The following is an 11,104-nucleotide window of genomic DNA, read 5'->3' on the forward strand; positions in this document are numbered from 1 at the left end:
AGCAACCCTAGAATATTTGACTTTTTATTTTAGCACACTGCAATGAAAATGTTTAATTAATATATAATATTTAGAACGTTAGCACCAAAGTCCATTTGATAAAATGAATTTTATATGTTATTTGTGGGGGAGACACTTAAGGATTTCAATAATTCTTTAAAATATTTACTTTTTTTCCTGACTTTTTGTTTTATACTGTGTTTTATAGGTCTCCATTTCTATTTGATGTAGGTTTCAAACTTCAGATTTATGACTCAACACCTCGCAACAAATTTTGTAAATATTCTGTGGGGGCTTGATCCTGAAACATAAACACTTCTTCCTATTGAGGCACTGAGGAAAAACAGACCCCCTCATTTATTATGTGATATCCAGAAGACTAAGGAGATTTTGATCTCCTTTTTCAGGGACATCTTCTTCAGTGAGAAAAATGAAATGTCATCATGCTAAGGTGAATCATAATAAATGTTATGTCTTGGCTGACACTGAAAAATAAATCAAAGAAAGTTGTGAGAAATATTGGTGACTTTTTTTCCACAGAGATTTGGACCGGCTTTATAAATTAAACAGTGTGCGATGACAGCTTTGGGGCGGTAAGTAAACCAATCAGTAGATAATCTCCATAGTAACAAAAAAAGTTTAACCATCTCAAACCAAAATAGCACCTCTGGACTTGACTGTGTCATATGGCAACAGGGAACATTTTATTGTTGTCAAAAGTCAGAGCACACAAGAAAACTGTGCACGGTTTAATACTTGTTAGCAGAAATCAATGAAGTGCAAGTGATGCATTTGGGAGGATTCTGATCCTGTAAATCATTATGTATTTGCTCACCTTTCTGCTGCATAAGGATCCTGTTGTGATCCATCTGCTGTTTCCAACTTAGGAAAAAATGCAGCCTTTTCTTTCATGGAGTCCAGTCCTGAAAATTCTTGCTCCTGTGGGTAGTCCTAAGTCGTGACAACAGAATTTGAGTAACAACTGAGGCACTGGGTTCCTAATTAGCAATATTTAGTTTTAATTGCACTAAACTTCAAAGTTGAAGACTTACTTTACAAAATAAATGCTTCTATGTGCTAAATCAAAGATCAAATTATTGAATAGGTGCTGGTGTTATAACTCAGAGATAAAGAGCAAACTGCTGAAGAGAATGCAAAATTTTATTCGGCGAGGACAAAGCTGTGTGTGACACCGTATCTCTGACAGAGAATAAAAGAGAGCAAGGGCTCCACTTCGCATGTTGCTCAAACTGCATAAACTCTGGGTCAGACCTTGCTAAACTGAGTGTATAACTGACGGCAGGAGATATCCACAGGGTGGTGGGCAGGAGCTGCATGGGGTCCAGCTGCTCCTTTACCCCTTTTAGCTTCACTACAGGACGTTAATTTGCTCCCGTCTAAGGCAGCAGCAAGTACTTAGGGGAGGAAACAGATTCATTCCGTCTTAATGGTGAACTTGCCATCCCAGCCATTTGCATAGAGGGATGCAGCAGTTTGCAGGTATGGGCAATGGCATTGTTTCAGAGCTTGTGCTTCCTGAGGCTTTTCTTGGACTGGTGCATTTATGTAACTCCTTTTGCCCAGAGCCGATCTCAAAGGCACAACCCAGGGCCCCAGAGCTATGAAATTCTGCAACACTAGCCAGCTCCCCAGGACCGTGTGAGTGCTTCACATCCAGTCTAGATCTCCTGAAGGCAGATCTGCCAGACTTTCCCAGCATGCTTTCAGCCCTTCTTCCTTTCTACCTCAATACAGCTGAAGCTACAACACCCAGGACGTAACTCAGGTTCCTTTTAATCCATTAGAATATGCCTGGATGGCTAAAAAGGACCAATACGAGTTCAAGAACTGAGGCTAAGGAGTTCCCTAGATTTATATTAAAAGTTGTTAGAGAGGAAGTCCACGCTGCCTCACTCTTTTCTAACTCCATCTCCTTCCTCATGGTGCCACAGCACAATCTCTGTTTCTGTCTTTCTGTGTTGACCACTTCTTAAGCTCAGCCATTTCCCACTTAGTTCCAGGACAGGTCCCTGGACATGCCCAGCAACACAAAGTCCTGTGGACTGGTGATGCTCCTGTGTGAATGAGTGATTCTTCCCCTTCCCATGTTTCTAAGAGAGGGAGTGTGCCTATAGCAAACCCTCCCTGTGTAAAAATCTTTAAGCGTAATTCAGGCGTCTGTACAGAAGAGTTCTAGTATGAAGCAAATCCTGCCTATTTCCCTTGGATGTTCCAAAAATATTCCCTAACCCTGATCTAAAAGGATTGTTGCAGTTGCAAGCCAAGATTTGCAAAGTCTTGGCACAACAACGTATATGATAACAAATGATTTAACATAAATCCTTCTAGGACAAAAAAAAAAACCCATGCACAGTAGAGACAGGTTTATAAAGCTGGGTGATGAAGCAAGGTCAGTAACTCTAATCTAAATGCAACAATCCTTGCGTTGCATCGCAAGAAACCTCCTAAGCAACCTTTCCACAGCTCGCTGAAATCATACACTTCACAACCTCCCCTTTCACGCTTCCTTTGTTAAATAATTTAGTAGGGATATTTTGGATGAGATTCTCATCGGCACACATTTATCTTTTAAGACAAATGGTTCCCCCATCTCCTCCCCCTCCCTTTGGCTATGTGAGCGTGCTGGGCATTGTGTATGGTTGGAGTGGAGGGCATTCGGGTAATTACTTTTCATTATTACATTGCACAACAACATCCTTTACAATTCAGGGTTGCCAGTGCTTCGGCAGCTCTGAGATCCCTACCCAGACTTTAATAATGTGTTGCTAAAAAAGAGGGTTAAATGTTGTTTATACATTACATTTCTGGACGCGGCAAATTTCACTTGCACCTGCCAATGGCCTACTGATAAATATACACTGGTAGAAGTTCAACAGCAGTGGGCCAGTGAGTTAGATAAATACCACATGACACTATAAGCATTTAAGGTTAGTGTTTTCCCAGATCTCACACTCCAGTAGACATAAACTCTTTTCTTAAAACAGATTAAAAATAAATAAATCCTCTTTGCAAGGTAAAAAAATTATTAAAATGCATATTAAAAGCACAAAAGAAATTTCTCTTATGGTTTATCGCAATCATCTGCTAGGTTTCCTGCCTCTTGGATGTTAATTATGATTTACTCAAGATTTGTGGTCAATTTTTAAGTATAAAAGCATCTCCTGTGACTGGTTGCCAATTCTGAAGTCTAAAGGCCTTGCTTTATATTGCTGTAGTAGAATAGAAAATATAATCAAAGTTTGACCTTCAACTTTAATCCTATAAACAGAGAATTTGCTTACTTTACCTTGGAAACGGATGTGATTCATCACAGTAGCCCATAAATAACATGTCAAACTGTTAGACCAATCAATGAAAATAAGTTATTGAAAAATAATGTGATTGCAAAGTCTTTATGTAAACTAGCTCAGTGTTATTTTAAAATCAGGAGGGCTTTCAGCTTGGTATAATTTTCTTTTTTAAGAAGTATCGTTACTCTATGTTCAATGCAGTAAATATTAAAAATATTTGGCTTATGCAAGCTACTCTTTTTCAGGGAAAGTGCCTTAACGTAAATAAGCATTGTACCCCCAGAGGAAGAGTTGTATTCTGCTTAAATCAAGACTGCAAATGACAGGTTACCTAACTGCCTGTTGCTTATCATTATGCCTGAAACAGAAACAGAGGGTGAACTCTTGTCGGTGTTAGAGCCCACAGAAATGGTTCAGTCATGGAAAACCTGTGCTACAGACCTCAAAGCTGCGAGCAGAAGTTCTAGGATGTGATCTGGATTAATTAAGTCTCTCTTCTTCATTAAGAATATTAACTCTGGAGTCTGACAACAGCAACGTGAATAGGAAGCTGCTGTTACATGGCTTACATTTTCAACAGAAAAACTCAGATAATGAAGCATTTCACAAAAGCCTTTCAAGTGTCTTCTTGGCTCCAAAAGGTCTGATTTTAAAACTCTTCCACGTAGTAGCACAACACTCATTCAAACAATACGACTTACACTGATAATATACCACATGGGGATATTGAACTGAACTGAGTGTCAAAATAAATAATCTAAGTTTGGTGCCTGTGTGTTATTGAATTTTATTGTCCAGTTAACCAAAAAGCTATTTTACTGAACTGAAGTCTGAAGCCGATTTTAGCCTGCTGTTTCAGAATCTGACGTTGTCCAGTGTTTAGATATGCCAGCTGAAGTTTGTTTGCACTCTTCCTGTCAGTAACGGTAGAGATATTACCCATATCTAAAAATTAGGCCAGTTATTTTGTTGCCAAAATGTAAATAACATTTTTCAACCTACTTTATTCAAAAGTTCTTGTTTGTACAATATGGAGTCTTTCAATGTAAATAATTAACATATGAATAGACTGTATTGCTGTTCAATGAGACTGGGAGGCAATGGAATAATGTCTGATGACAGCTATGTACCTTCCCTTTTTTCCTTTTTTTGGTGCCATAAAAATAATTAAAAAATAATTTTTTTACCTCATACAGGAAACATTCTGCTGAGATTAAATTGTAAATTATGTAAATAAAGAATATAATATAAACAATGATGGCTAGAATAATTTTCTGACAGAACAGCTCTATAGTATTTTTTGCACAAATACGCTTGTATTTTTGTTCCTTAGTATAAACGGAATGTAACTGGAGTCAAAAGAGTTCTGGATTTGCATCATGACAGCCAGAACTCTCTCCTGGCCTTTCCTCTTGCCTTTTATTGTTTATTTACTTAAACCTCAAACCTGGAGGGGAAAATGAGCAAAATTCTAGAATCCCACATGGACTCTGCAAAGCTCTGCCAATAAAAAGTAACCCCAAGAGCTGTTCACGGAGAGCCTCTGCCCTCCTGTGAAACATCATTTTCCTCGTCTTTTGCAGCGCCGTGCTCCATGCGCAGCCTCCGCCAGGTGCCAGGGCTGTGGTCCCACCAGTGTGGTGAGCAGGACCCCCAGGACTGTGATGGGCTCGCAGCGAGAACACAGTGCTGCTCTTTGAGAGGTCTCATCTCATAGCAATATCAAAGCTAAGAGGACACCTCTGTGTATCATTTTTATTACTGCTACAGTGCAGAACAGTAGCTGAAGTCCAAGACTGCAGGACCCTGAAGAGAAAAGCCCATCCCAAGTGACTCGTAGCTCAAGCAGAAGACAAAAGGTGGCACAGAGACATGGATGGGACAGAGCAGAGGAACAATAGGAGGTTTGGGGGACAGGATGTTGCATCTCTAACTGAGACACCTACCTTTCCATCTGAGCCACGTGCTCTGCCCTTCTTTGGTGGCAGAGAGGTTGCTGTGGGATATGACCCATCCCACACGCAGGAGAATGGACCACAGCCCTGTGCTGTGCATCCCCCTGGCCAGCAGCCCCTTGGCCCCGTGGAACAGTGATGGTTTCCATCACTCCCTATCAAGGCATTGTACTAAAAGACTGTTTTATGGAGACATTTGAGAAATGGTAATGAAACAGTTTCTGGACTGTTTGTGTAAACCTTCCTGTAAATCTGGGTGCAGAAACAGAGAAAGCACTAAGGTACCTGCTTGATGATTTAACAAATGGCACTGCCATTCTCAGCTGCCTGGGATCAACAATTCCGGCTCTCATGTGTTGGCTGTAAAATGAAGTTACTACTGCAGTCAACATTTACAGACATGCTTCAATATATTATCATTGAAAGAACCTTTTAAAGAGTGATTTCCATAGACAATAAAGCTTACTTTCTATTTCATTTTTATGGAATATTATTTTAGGCAACTGTGTGTTAAAAAAATCACAAAACTTGTATATTCACAAAACTTTTTCATGGCATGCTTGATGTAGTATTGCTCAAAGCACCCACCACGTCACTTTCAGGGCTCTGCTTTAATGTTGTTCCTCGTTTTATGGATTTTTATTTTGTGTTTGAAGAATTATTTGTAGAAAGAGATGATTCTGATACGAGTACCGTCGTATCGACTCTTTGTTCAGGGCCAGGTAGATTTAAGAAAGTAAATACCAATTAAGGCAAGGGAGATGAAAATTTAAATTTCTCAGTCTGAGAATGAAGAAGAGACTCTTCCCTTGAAATAGTTTAATTTCCCTGAGACATCAGCTATTTATTCTTTTTTTAAAAAAAAAAAGGAAAAGAACGCTAAACATCTTTTTTTTTGTTGTTATTACTATTCTTGTTTTGTTAAAAGAAACATCTGCTTGAAGACAGAATAAAAATATCATGTCATTACTGCTTTCTCTTACATCTCTCTCTTCTCACCCAAACATGTGTTACAGGTCAGAAAACTTTTTTGTCGTTTATGCTGATAATGTAACTGGTTCACCCATGCATGCTGTACTGGTCTCATAACACGTGCCAGTTTATCTCGCACGTTACTCAACATATTGTGGGAAAAAAAAAAAACCTCAGAAAGAGAAACTGAAGAACACGCTGCTGTGGCTGAGCTAAGAGAAGTGGTGCTGGGGTTTATAGATGCAGTTAATACTATTGTGAGTTGTGCTATGGCTGGCAATCCTATCAGTCTGGAAAAAGGGAAAAAAAAAGTCACATACTGAGTTCCTTGTTTAGGGTTGAGCAACTCACTAAAAATAAATCATCCGTTCCTTTCTACTGCCATGAAATAGAGAAATATAAGCGTTGTAGTTAACCGCAAGGCTGACCTTAGAGATTCTATTGCCCCAGAGCCGACAAGATTATAGAGAAGGGAGAGTTTACAGCAGAGATTTTAGTAACAAATGCTTTTGGATTTCATTGTGTGTTTGGGGAAAAAGAAAACACAGGAAAAATTCAGGAGCATCTTTCACAACTTGTATCTCTTTCTCCATCAAGATTCAGCTATCATAAATTTCTTGCTGCCTTTTTACTCTATTGTTGCCAGCTGTCAATATTTTGCAGCAAAACTTCAAATAACTGGTACTAAGTTAGGTGAGTGAGGTGGTTACCTGAGCATTTCACTTTTCACAAACAAGCAACAAAATACCCCACGTGTCCACACCTGATCATGTTGACTCCAAAGGGCGAATAAAGTAACTAACTATTGTTTTTATAAGCCAGTAACTATCAATAATTATTGTGATATTTCACATGCAGTGTGTGAGTGGGAGACAGAAAAATACAAAGCACTCTTTTTTTCCCTTTCATCAGATAGATACTACATAAAAAACAGGCACAATATTTTCAAGCAAAACTTCATGTATTTCAGCTCTAAAAGTACATTTCTACCATCGTTGAACACACAATCCAGCTCTGAGATTCCACAGTTTGCTGTTTGAAATAGTATTGAGCCCTTTCTACATATTTAAGTGTTTTTGCTTTAAGAAATGAATTAATGAAATTGCTTGAATGTTGAATTAAAACTAGATTTATTTGGAAAAGCACAACCATGTTATTATCGAGCAGTTCTCTCTAATCCATCCCCACATGCCTGCAAAGGGAAAATATCTGTTTTCTTGACACAGATGGGTCAGGAGTGAACATAACTTACCCTGCACGTTTTAAGAAACTTTGAAAACTACAGCACAAAAGGACATCATAACATATTCATACTCAATGGTGGAAGCAATATCCAACACTTAATGGAATTTAACAATGCATGTTATTCCTGTTAAAATTCCTCAGTCTACTACATCAGACCTTTGTCATGTTTCAAGCCTTCACTGATGTTACTGTTTTCTAGAAAGTCCAAATTCTTTTAGACGAAGTGGCAGAAATCGCCTTCGGTAATTTGTTTGCTGGAAAATAATTTGAAAGTATATAAGAGGTAATAAATAAAACTGTAATTCCATTCCCTTTTTCAGCTTTGCTGTGATATATTTTTGGAAAAGATTTACATTTATGACTAAGGATAGTGTCATCAATAATTTACCCTTCAGCAAAATGCATTATGTTATAAATTTAATCACACACCAGATCAGACTATTCTAATTTTAAGACTGCATCATGAAAAAGACCTTTTTGCTGAGAGAGATACAGTTTTCATCCATAAGAAGAATCTTTGCATTTGCCCTTATAGAATGAAATTATTTCAAGTGGCCAATGTGCAGCTAAAATATTAAAGTAACTTTTAATACGTCGAAAAACCTGTTGAAGTTTTGCTTTTCTGGTTTCTTTTAATTGAAAAATACAGAGATCAGTAACTTTTGAGGGCTATGCCTTGGAATTTTCATGTATTTAAGGTTGATTTGATAGTGGTGGACTTCTTATGACTCTAAAATTCTCTTGACAGAGGAAAAAAAAGTAATTGAAATTAAAATAACTGAAATATTTGAAGTAGAAAGAATGTTGTAATTGAACAATGGCAGGATTCTCATTTTCCGTTAGTTTGTAAAGATAGTGCTGTCTCCTATAGTTTACATTATAATTTGCAGATAGTTACATTAATTCAAACTTTCTTTTTGTACTATACTTTTGCAAATATTTTTAATGAAGTTTCACATCTTTAAAATAATAAACAAGAAATGGATTATTACCCTTCTGTCTTCGTAGTAACAGACGACTTTCATCAATATTTTTTTGTTTCTATGCTTTCAAGCATCAGTGACAACAGGAAACAAATACGTCTTTTTAAATAAACTCTTTAATTGTTTCCTTAGTTCTAGAAAGAAGGAATACACTGATGGCAATATAGGAAACTTTAATACGATGAGTCATTTTAGCTACAAGTGAAACTTGGGAAACAATACTTCAGTTTGCTGTTGTAGTTAATGAAATAGCACATACTTGCTTCTGCAGAAGCCATATTGCTGATCTCTGAATTCCTTAGCAATTCAATCAGTCAACAAAACACTTAGACATTAAAAATAATTCAGTACTTTTGTTCTTATATGCTGTGACAGAATTATCTTTATGATTAGTTCCATTTTCATATTGCCCTTCATCTGATGAAGTGACAGGAGTTTTTTTGAGTAATTTATTTTGTATAAACTCCAGTCAGCTTTATGGTAATTATCCATATGGAAATCTTTCTTCGCTCCTTTTAGAAAATGTAAACCACTTCTTCTGCAGTAGAGAACTTGTTTTGTTTATAGACTGTTATCATGGGAGTTTTTGTCACTACCGTGATTTATGTAGGACTGCAGATTAATCATGCTTGTATCATGGCCACTGCTTGGCACTTGGGTGCTGGGCATGTATTTTCCAGATCTACTTCCTGTGTAGTCCATTATCAAACTGAAGAGAAACATGGAATAAAACCATCTTTAAATACTTTATAGCTGTGTATAAAGAGAAATCCTCATCGTAGTCCTTTAGGTAGACTTAAAGTATTCTGAAAATACATTTCAGGGTTATACTTTTAATTTCATTATTAGTTTAGGGAATTTCTGTGAAAAGTTTATAATTCCAGGTTCTTCTGTTTTATGGGCACTGGGTAAACAGCAACTATTATTTGAGATGTCAAACAACTAGAAGTCTCAGAAGAAATTCCTTTAGCAAAATAAGCTTAGATTTACTTCCTTGAAGTCTCTCTGTGGGCATGAATATTTATGATAGCTCATTCAATTTTTCTGGCATCCTTACCTTTCAGTACTACAGCCGCTAAGTTCTAAAGCCCGAGCCTATACATCACACTTACAAAGCTTTTATCGTAAGATACGCATCTCTCCCTTTGGCAAATATTTTTTGTGAACAGGGTCACTAATTAATTTTTCAGATGTTGAATTCCTCTCTGTTCATATCTGACTTTTCCTTGTCTGAATAACAAGTTACATAACAAATTTTCGGGTCAACACCATATTTTAATAAGTGAAACTCAAAAACTGCAATGCATTTGCATGTGCTGTTGGTAAAACACGAAAAAAAAGACCTTTTCCACCAAAGCTAGTTGTTCGGGCTTGTCCTACATTTAATAAATACAGAAGAGAGAGGCCCCAAATGAGATTTATCCCACCTGTGCCAGCAGTAGATTGAGTTTTTCTGTGAAGGTTTCTTTTTGCCATTGACTGCAGAGTGTTGGGCAGATAGTTTATAGAGATGCCTCGTGTCTGGACAGGTAGATCTAGATATGAGGAATACCACCCTGAGATTTTTCAGCTTAAAGTCTAGGCTGCAGACATGGCACAATCAACAATTGCATTACTCTCAGTAATACCGCTTCAAAACTTAATTGATTGATTCAGCTTCATCCTTACATATACTATAAATTTATAATTAAAGAATATTTCCTCTGAGACAGAATATACTGTTTTCCAAGAAAGTACTTTCTGCTATAGGTGGTTATGGTATGTCCAAAGTAGCAGCGTGTGAGTCTTACTTGCAAACGTTTGGTGATACTGTAACGGAAATAAAATTTTATATTAATGCATATTCTGTTTCTCACACAGGTTTATCTTGAAACAGTTATTAGATCTGATCAGTTTCTACCATTGCTGCTTACCTACTGTCAATGGTGTGGAAGTTGCATGCCAATGGATAGGTTTTTGATATTATGATCCTAAGTATTTTACCGCTTACTTTTTAGATTTTTGTAGCCATATAGAAGTCCTGCCCTAGTATAGAAATCCACAAAAGCCAGAGAGGAGACAAAAACTGTCAAGAAAAAGATCAAGAAGGTATCTGAGTGTGGAGGTGAATGGGAAAACTTTTGAGGATATAGAAAGCAGGGGCCAGATTTTTGGGGAAAAAACTATTAATTCAAAGGAGTTTATCCCCACTTCCAACTTCCTTCCAAAAAAATCCCCAGCCAAACAAAACCTCACCCATTGCTCTTTCTGACATTCACCTAAATGACCAACAGGAGGAAACACTCACCTGGAACAGCAGGTGGGATTCAGTCCAAAATAATTTGTTGCTTTTCCATACAATTCATGTCTCTATGTGTTTGTGCAGCTGAGGAAAGCAATGTCCCTCACTCTTTCATTTTTAGGTTACTGTCTTTCCCCTAAAATAATTGAAGATTTATTGAGAGGGACAATGGGACTTCTTTCCTTCACACTGTGTTGGTATTTAGCGCATACCTCGTTGCCTATGGAGGGCAGCATAATCTCTAGGTAAAGAAATAGAATTGCACAGGTGCCCAAAGATCATGTATACTATCATCTACATGATGATGATTTTGGAAGCGTATACAGCAACACTTGGCAAGCATGGTGGTAAATGCAG

At 37.5% G+C, this 11,104-nt stretch overlaps 1 long non-coding RNA gene across 1 annotated transcript; it reads left to right on the forward strand.

Annotated features, from left to right (window-relative positions):
* Positions 1-251: 251 nt before the first annotated feature.
* LOC128850474 (uncharacterized) lies at positions 252-4,434 on the forward strand. Its single transcript, XR_008447885.1, has 3 exons — positions 252-451; positions 541-593; positions 3,557-4,434. It is a non-coding gene; the product is annotated as an uncharacterized LOC128850474 (long non-coding RNA).
* The last annotated feature ends 6,670 nt before the right edge of the window (positions 4,435-11,104 follow it).

Source organism: Cuculus canorus, chromosome Z (genome assembly GCF_017976375.1).
Source record: "Cuculus canorus isolate bCucCan1 chromosome Z, bCucCan1.pri, whole genome shotgun sequence".
NCBI lineage: Eukaryota > Metazoa > Chordata > Aves > Cuculiformes > Cuculidae > Cuculus > Cuculus canorus.